At 35.8% G+C, this 9,553-nt stretch overlaps 1 pseudogene; it reads right to left on the bottom strand.

Annotated features, from left to right (window-relative positions):
* Positions 1-820: 820 nt before the first annotated feature.
* Positions 821-9,278, bottom strand: LOC131933413 (uncharacterized; annotated as a pseudogene).
* Between the last annotated feature and the right edge of the window lie 275 nt (positions 9,279-9,553).

Below are 9,553 nucleotides of genomic sequence, written 5' to 3'. Positions count from 1 at the left end.
TTTAGAGACTTAGAGACACTTGTGGAGTTAATTAAAAATGTGCAAACATCTAACAGTAAATCAAAATATAGTTTTAAAAGTCAATATGTTATATCATGTCTAGAAAAAAAATGACTAATTGGAGTAGGTTTATCTCTATGTGGAGGTTTTGTGAATGTAGTTCCTTAATCATTTTTTTTTTACAGTCCATATTTATTGAAAATACTGAACAGCAAAATTTACTAGTCACAACATATATGTACTGTAAACTAACTAAAACAAAATCAGGAATTTATAATTAAAAGATAGCAGAAAGTGAGATTGTAGGTGGCATAGAAAATTCCTGTGAAAAGAAGCAGCAGTCCAGTTACAGGGAAAATTTATCAGATTATTGGAATAGGGCTGGTAAGTAGGTCTTCAACCAGTTCTACGGCTCAATAAAACCTGCATGAGCCATAGAACTGTTTGGTGACCTACTTACCAGCCCTATTAAGTGGATAAATTAGCTCGGGATTGTATAGCCTCAAATGTATTACGCTGTGCTACAGCCATTCATACATCTAAACATGTACAAAATGATAAATTATTCTAACGTCATTTATGACAGACACTCGTGTGCACAGCTACATAAAGTATTTTAAGGAAAATCTTGAAAAATTAGATCTTCACATTAAAGATAATCTCCCGTGTTTGATGATGACAAAGCTGAAACAGCTTACAAATTGTACACCAATGACATAAATCCTAAAGTAAGAAATTTTTAACCAGCGTTTTTTAGTGTTCAGATGACATACCTAAATTTGGGGAAATAAGTTTTTCAGTGCTAGTGATTACTTTATTGTTAGTCGACCTTGAACTGACCTTGCTGGATAAGCTCAACTACACGGTTGCTGTAGCCATACTTATTACCATACCATGACACCAGTTTAACAAGGTTATTATTCAAGGCAATGCCAGCCCTGGCATAAAAAATAGAGCTTATGTCATCTCCCAAGAAGTCCTGGGACACAAACTCATCATCAGTATAACCCAGGATGCCTTCAAGGGGCCTTAAGGTGCAGCCTTGATAGCTATTTTAATATTATCACAGGATGCCCCTCTTTCAAGTCTGCATGTAAGATCAACAACCGAAATATCATGAACAGGGACTCTAAAAGCCATTCCAGTCAGTTTTCCATCTACAGAGGGAATAATTTTTGCAACACCTTTGGCTGCTCCAGTTGAAGATAGGATGATGTTCTTGAAAGCACCACGTCCACCACGCCAGTCCTTGTTACTGGGCCCATCAACAGGCACTGTGGCTAGGATCAAAGTCTATTCTCTGAGCTGGGTGGACAGATTCATCTCAGGGAACCGAACTTAAGACTTTTGGTTGAGATATAAATGTCTAAATATATATATATATATATATTGAATTGAATATCTGAACATACATTTTTTTTCAGTCGGAGTGCGATAACAATAACATGAACAGTGACACAATTTTGGACTCGTCAAGAACATATATGTTGGTCTAGCAGGGGTCTCCAAACTTTTTAGTCCGAGGGCGGCATTAACTATCAAATTTCAGTTCGGGGGATCAATTTGTTTCTAGGCATGTCGTGATTTTTCTGAGCAAAGTTCCTCAGCCATCACCAACAAACGTTTTTTCCGTGGACAAAATGATCTCCGCGGGCTGGATGAGAGGTCCTCCGGCCCGCGTGCCGTAGTTTGGAGACCCCTGTTCTAGTGGACGGGATATGCAAATATACGGCCGTGTGCTAGATGATATTTGGACCACGCACTGGTGTAGGTGTTTGGGGGATGGTGTGTGTGTGTGTGTGTGTCTGTGTGTGGTGGGGGGGGGGCATGGTATTTGATACATATAACTTACACGTAATGTGTTCATATAAATCATCGGTCGCTCGAGTTCCTAAGCGTAGTCTAAGTCAACTTATACAGTACGATGTGTGTAGCGTGAAACGTGTAAATTTATACGTTCGGCAATGTACACTAAAGAAGTGCTAAATAATAAAGTAAAACGTTTATAAAATATATTAAGCTTTAAGGACTTGATAAAAACATTACAAAATGTGATATTTAAATTAATGTTGTTTGGTATTAAATTTTGAAGAAAGTGTACTACTAATATGGAAACATTCGTTGGTAAAGGCTTCTTAAAACACAACATGGACCCAACACACTTGAGCTATCCATGTACAAGAAATATACTGTATGTGGCACTGTAATGACGAAATAGTGTAATGTTGGTCATAGATAAACGATAGATAGCGTAGGCCAACTAGACATTGGTCAAGCTGAACCAATATAATGCAGTGACGAACTGACCATTTACGTGAGATGATCAGCTGACCACTGAAGCATCAGTTGCGAGTTGGATGTATGTATTGTTAGGAGATTATCGGAGCGTTTAGGGATCAATCGCGGATAAGCGAGTAGTAGCGGAGCTTGATATTTGTGTGTAGAAAGCATTTGCAATCACACTAGAGACCGAAAATTATTGTGTATAGTAGAGTAAGAGAGAATAGAAGATTTATTTGGCGCAAATAAAGCAACATTCTAACATGTTTTGAAATGGACTTGTGTTTGATCTTATACACTGTGACAGGCTATACCCAATTAAAAACAAATAGGTTTACAGTGTGTGTATCATTTTACACATACCATTCCGTATGCATTAGTTATATGTTTATCGGAAGTAACAAGTAATAAATTGGTCATTACAATGCATGCCAGGAACCCATCGATTTCTGAACTAAACACAATCCACACAGCATAGAAAACGTCCAACTATGCTTAATACCTCATCTTCAGACAATAATTGTATATGTATTATTTTAATATTGGGTGTTCTTAAATAAATACATATTATTTTGATTTGATATTTTAAACGAGCATTTCACAATTACTTCCCATATTTATTTTTCCTAACAAAAGAAGGGGAGACAACTCAAAGACACAGAATCCGACGAATAGATAAATAAACCTATAAAATAAAAAAAATAATACATTCATTTGATGCAAATTCTATTGCTATTAATTAGCGTTTTATAAAATATCTAAACAAAATTTGCTTTAATTAAACGATAAATAAATGATTATGATACATTTGAAAAACCAACAGCTTGTACTTATTTTCTACAGATTTTAAATATATATAAATTAAACCGATTTTACGTCGCTTATTTTCCGGAGCCATTTGTTTGCCAAATAATTGTTTTTAGTTAGCTGATCTAACGCCTCTGCTTTAAAATATTATAAGCAAAAAGAGATTAATCTGAGGCTGCTAATTTCTGACATAAGTGAATGAGAAATAGAATTTGTCTTCTAACTCAGTTGAAAAGAACCGAGTTAGTTTAATTAAGTTGATAGTTACCGAAAATCGTTTATTTTTACATAAGTCAAGCTACGTATATGGATGGTGGGGTGAGGGGGGCAGCTATTTATGGTCATCGGATGACTGCCTGTTGTGGGATGCGAAAATCGACAGGTGCTTAAACACGACAATACAAGTTAAAAGACTCAGCTGCTCACTCGACTACACAATTTATCTATAGCAGAGGTCTCCAAACTTTTCAGATCGAGGGCCGCATTGACTATCAAATATCATTTCGTAGGCCATGGTTTCTTCAAGGCATAGGCCTATCCTCTGTGTTGTGAAGCACCCCCCCCCCCACTCTCGTGAAAACGTCCATCCCCCCCCCCAACAAAATATTTTTTTTTATAGAAATGTATAAACATTTCAAGTGCCGCCCCCCCCCCCCCCCCAGAGAAAAAAAATCTGAAAGAAACACTATCGGAGGCCGACAACACACTCAAGGTCCAAGTTTACTCTCAAATTATTCTTCACGTATTCTATATCTATGGTTGAGCCCATTTGACCTTATTAAAGTCGTCATCTTTACCACAAGATTCAGTACACTGCTAATCTCCATATAATTAGATCACAAAGCTTGCTGATTAATAATAGAGTGCAGGAGCATTGGTTGCAGAATATTTTTTCATTGGCTTGTCCAACCAAGCCTTACTTTATACCACTAATGTACTTTTCCCCATCAACAGTCAGGTAACTGAGGTTAGTCCAGTCCAAGTTATAATCAGCAAATGTTTTCTTTAAATCATTGAATATATCATATCCGGTAACAGTGCCATACATATTATGTAGGGAAGTCAGCTCTTTTGTTATGTTCATGTCTTCATCCACACACCTAATGAACACACGCAGTTGAGAGGTGGAACAGCTGTCCAGCTACTCATCTATTACAATTAAAAAAAATAGTGAACCGTGCATGCATTTTTCTCTATTTGAGTCACGATGTCTGCAAAACGGTGGACAAAGGTATTTTCACCCAAAGCTACATTTTCCAATTGTTTTGAATTTTCTGGGCAAAGTTTCTCAGCCACCTGTAACAGACATTTTTCCGTGGACAAAAAGATCTCCGCGTGCCGGATAAGAGGACCTTGCTGGCCGCATTCGCCCCGCGGGCCGTAGTTTGGAGACCCCTGATCTATAGCATGTCATATCGAATCGTCGTATAAAATATTAACGCTATTCACAATTCAATATAGCACATCCAACACACGATATACCCAACTCACGACATGTCCAAATCCGGATATACCAAACTATTTTTTAAATAAACTTTAAAGATTTATTAATATTTTATTTACTTGTTTTTCTTAATTTATAATATCTACGTATAATGTTATTTAGTTTTATCTATGATATTTGATTTGTTTCCGTTTCATTGAATGTACTTAAGTATTTAATTAAATAGCTAGTTATTTCCCTTTGAAACTGTCTAAATTAGGTTGAAAATCATTGTAACATACTTATCTGCCTTGGTAAACTAAAAAATAAATAAATAAAACAAAAAAACTTTTACCAATAAATGTGTACACTACCGTGCAACTAATCTTTGACACACATTTAAAATTAATTAAAATAGAAAATATGTAATCATGTAAGATACGTATGTGTTATGCCAGAAGAGGGTCAGATGTCGCTAAAAATAAATTTTGAGTTCAATATGGCAGGCATTATGTTGATTTAATCATTCATCAAGTTATTGAAGGTCATTGCACAGATTATTTTCACAACATTTCTACATAGAAACCAAGCTGACATGCTATTTTTCGCCAACGTTATATTTAAATCTCGAATGTATTCAAATCTCAGATGTAATTTTACCCGGGTTTAGCGGGATGATCTCTTTAGATGTGATGTCAAACACAACCACTCAAACGACTGTACGGTCTCCATAAAGAAGTAGCTGCTGTTTTTGTTACTGTAAACAGTCCACCAAGTTCCACGTTTAACACAGACAAAATGCGACGAAGTAGTCGAGAGGTTGATTTCTTTAGTCAAACATCAAAAGTGTGATATTGTTGTGTGGGATCTGCTTACAATATAACCAAACACCCTACAAGCCATTTCACATAGTATTTGTAAAACGTTTCTAGAAAGACACATAAACATTCTTGTTTCACTTTCATGTCGACAATAAACATATCAGAACGGCACGACCACAGACCACTGGTCTAACCAATGCAAACAACGACACGTAAACAAACATCAGACAACCTGAGACTCAGTCCGATCAGAACGTATAAACTGTACCTAAGGCAATGTATCGATACCAAGCTTACATGCTATTGATTGATTTAGTTTTATTTAAATCGTGAATCGAAAAGCATTAGTCGATTAAAAATAAATCTTAAACGAATATAGAAGAATCAGACTGAAATCACCTACATGTATGAGCTTCAAATCGATGACAGATGTACAATCATATGCAGTTAACTTAAATAATGAAACTAGCGACAACTGGCCATATGCCAGTGCTATAAGGACAACTCTACATATGAAGGGTTTTGTAGACACATACGTTTTGTTAGGATAGGCAAGTGTCGCATCTCGTGGGTCATGTAGATGGGGTGGAAGCAGGCGTTGTAACTGAAATAGCAATTTAAACAGAAACTGATATTTCAACGCCAAGGGTAGACACAGGTACAGAAAAATAGTCCAAGTAAAGACAGAACAGACAGAACTCTTCAGCTGGCAGCTGGTTTATTTGTTGTCATGGTATATCATTTGTGATAGTGTTGGTCAGCAATACTTTAAGACTGTTAGAGTGAAGCCCATTTAAACTTTTATTTTGCTTTTGCGTAGCGCGTCAGTATCCATGAATCCGTCTATACATAATGTTTAAATGTGTTTTTTCAGCTTTTGGCTATAGCTGTAATGATATAACTGTTTTTTTGTTTGTTTCAAATACCAGCGATAAATATACTTTAGAAATACGTTAAAGTCTGTATTTGATCGATTTGATCGGTGTGCCCCGATTCTAGATTTAAGATAACGAAATTCGATTCAAGATTCAAGAATACAAAATTAGTAACTGATTTTGTATCTGAACTATTTTAGGCCTTACATGTTTCATATTAATATGTGTTAATATTTGCTACTTACGGATTCTTATAACCCAATTGCTTCGCAATAAAGAGCTAGAAGAATAAACAAAGGCTAAGATAAACATACTTAATATACCAATTAGTAGTTGCAAACTCTAATAAATATGATAAAACAATTATAGTGATATTAGGAACTCAGCATTGATTACATCGAGTTTTGTCCATGAAATAAAAATATGTTTTGTTCTTTCAAACAATAAAGACATGTTCTTTCAAGTTATAAAGAAAAGAAACATAAAAACAAAGTCAAGCAATTTGTTGTAACATGGCATATATCTACTCAAACAAAATGCGTGGATTATAGAATTGTTCCCAGTGAAGTAACTGTGTTTTCTAATCCTGCTAATTTTAAACAAAACACTTTCATCAAACGTATGAAAGTTTATATTGGATGAATAGTAAAAAAGCTGGATCACATATAGCTTTCTTGTGCCCGCTGTGTTTGGGTGTATATATGTTTACAAATGTACATCTGTGTTAGGGTGTCATAATATGTGTACATGTGTACGACTATGTTAGATTGGCATGTGTATATGAGTTCGGCCTGAATAAAATGTAAATGTGTGTGTTAAGGTGTAGCACGTTAACATATGTATGGCAGTGTTACGGTGTAATATATTTACATATGTACAACCTACCTAACAATGATTTTAAAAGTTGAATATAAGACATGGTCACACTGACAGAGACAGTTGACTAGAAGACTTTACATTGTGAAATAGTCACTCTGTTGCCGTTTGCAATTAATGAAATTATCACTGAAGTTGACTTTAACATTGGCGATCAAACCAAAACTGAATATATTTCTAAAAAATTGGGGATACGCAATTTCTGCCTTGGTTGAGGTCACGGTTGAGGTGCTTCCTCCTCCCCTAAAATTATATCACACCTCATTTTACCAAACCTCTCCCTCAAAATTACACTAAAAATGCGTTAATTTAATGTATTTGTTTTTTTATATTTTTTTTCTACTTAAATCTTAATTGAGCTCATTTTCTAGTTTTTACTGCAATAACGTTTGATTTCTTTTTCTCTCTAATATCATCAATCCCTCCTCTTCTATCCCCTCCCCTCTCCAGATATGTCGTCATGTATAGACGATCCGTTATATATTTGCTACTCTTTTGTAAGCGAACATTGATATGCATACAGTTCAACACATTGGTTCTACTTTTAATACTGAAGCAAAACAATACACATCACAAAAAAAAAAAAAAACATAGCAATGTACATTATTATTGGTAATTTGAAGAAAGTTTTCTGTTCTCAATATGTATTTTCTTTTAAAAGAATAGGGATATTACACCGAACAATGATTCAGACTAACTTAACATAGATTGCACGATATCCTCGCTTGTCTTTCAAATGAGTAAAATGTAATGCTGTTGTATTTATTGATTGCAATTAAAATAAAATTTTAAACATAAAACAAAGACATATCAATTATTTTTTGCATATTATTTGAAACACTTTATTGTAGAATATGTCTAATTTTAAGAAAAATTATTAAGTCTCTTTAATTTATGTATTTTTTGCTTAGAATTCGTTTAACAAATGGTCTATTTAATAGGGAATTACTTCCCTTACACAATAACTAAACAAGAAAATAATATATGTAAATATCAGCATCGGAGAAATGAAACAAACAAGAAAATATGGGCGACATTGTATCGAATCATTTGGATACATTTAACATAAACTAATATATATATATATAAACTATGTAACAATGTAAGATACATATGCGTTACTAAAAGAGATGGTCAAATGTAGCACAATTTAAAGTTGTGCGTGTGTTAAATATGGCACGTATTATGTTGATACACTCATGAATCAAGTTATTGAAACTGTCATTTAAATTAGTGGTCGGAGTAGTCGAGTTACTTATTGCACCGATTCTCTTCTCGACATTTTGACTAAGATCAAAGTGTACTATCTGCTATGTGTTATGTACGGAGTTAGGTAACCCATCTGACCTGAGTTGACCAATTGCATCGTTCTTTTTTTTTGAAAAAAAAAATGTATCATAATTAAATCATCAGTTATTTTGAACGTTTTTATTACAAATCTATATTTGTTTCTGAAACACATTGGTCAAACCAATGCAACCAACAACCCGTAAACACACATCAACAGACAACCTTAGACTCAGTCCGATCAGAACATGTAAACTGTACCTACAACAATGTATCGATACCAAGCTGACATGCTATTGATTGATTTAGTTTTATTTTTAAATCCCGAACAGAAAAATCTAAAACGAATGTAGATTAAGATTCAAATCGATGACAGAGATGTACATTCATGTGCAGTTGACTTAAATAATGAAACCAGCGACAACTGCCTATTTTCTAGTGCTTTAGGAACAACACTACATATGAAGGGTTCAAAAGATACAACAGTTTTGTTAGGGTAGAGTAGTTCTGGATCATAGTCTGCCGACAAGAGCATCTCTGGCCTCGGCTAGTCTCTCCAACTCTCCCCAGGTTATCCAGGCTAGTCTCTCCAACTGTCCACAGGTGTATCCAGGCTAGTCTCTCCAACTATCCCCAAGAGTTTCCAGGCTACTCTCTCCAAATATCCCCAAGTTTATCCAGGCTAGTCTCTCCAACTGTATGGAGGTGTATCCAGGCTAGTCTCTCCAACTGTCCCCAGGTGTATCCAGGTTAGTCTCTCCAACTATCCCCAAGTGTATCTAGGCTAGTCTCTCCAACTGTCCCCGAGTGTATCCAGGCTAGTCTCTCCAACTGTCCCCAAGTGTATCCGGGCTAGTCTCTCCAACTGTCCCCAAGTGTATCCAGGATAGTCTCTCCAACTGTCGCCATGTGTATCCAGGCTAGTCTCTCCAACTGTCCACATGTGTATCTAGGCTAGTCTCTCCAACTGTCCCCAGGTGTATCCAGGCTAGTCTCTCCAACTTTACGGAGGTGTATCCAGGCTAGTCTCTCCAACTGTATGGAGGTGTATCCAGGCTAGTCTCTCCAACTGTCCCCAGGAGTATCCAGGCTAGTATCTCCAACTGTATGGAGGTGTATCCAGGCTAATCTCTCCAACTGTATGGAGGTGTATCCAGGCTAGTCTCTCCAACTGTCCCCAGGTG

The sequence above is a fragment of the Physella acuta genome, unplaced genomic scaffold, assembly GCF_028476545.2.
Source record: "Physella acuta isolate Inbredline_101_S28 unplaced genomic scaffold, ASM2847654v3 ptg002498l, whole genome shotgun sequence".
Lineage (NCBI taxonomy): Eukaryota > Metazoa > Mollusca > Gastropoda > Physidae > Physella > Physella acuta.
Note: the sequence above shows the minus strand (reverse complement) of the source record. Positions and strands in the feature narration are given on the sequence as shown.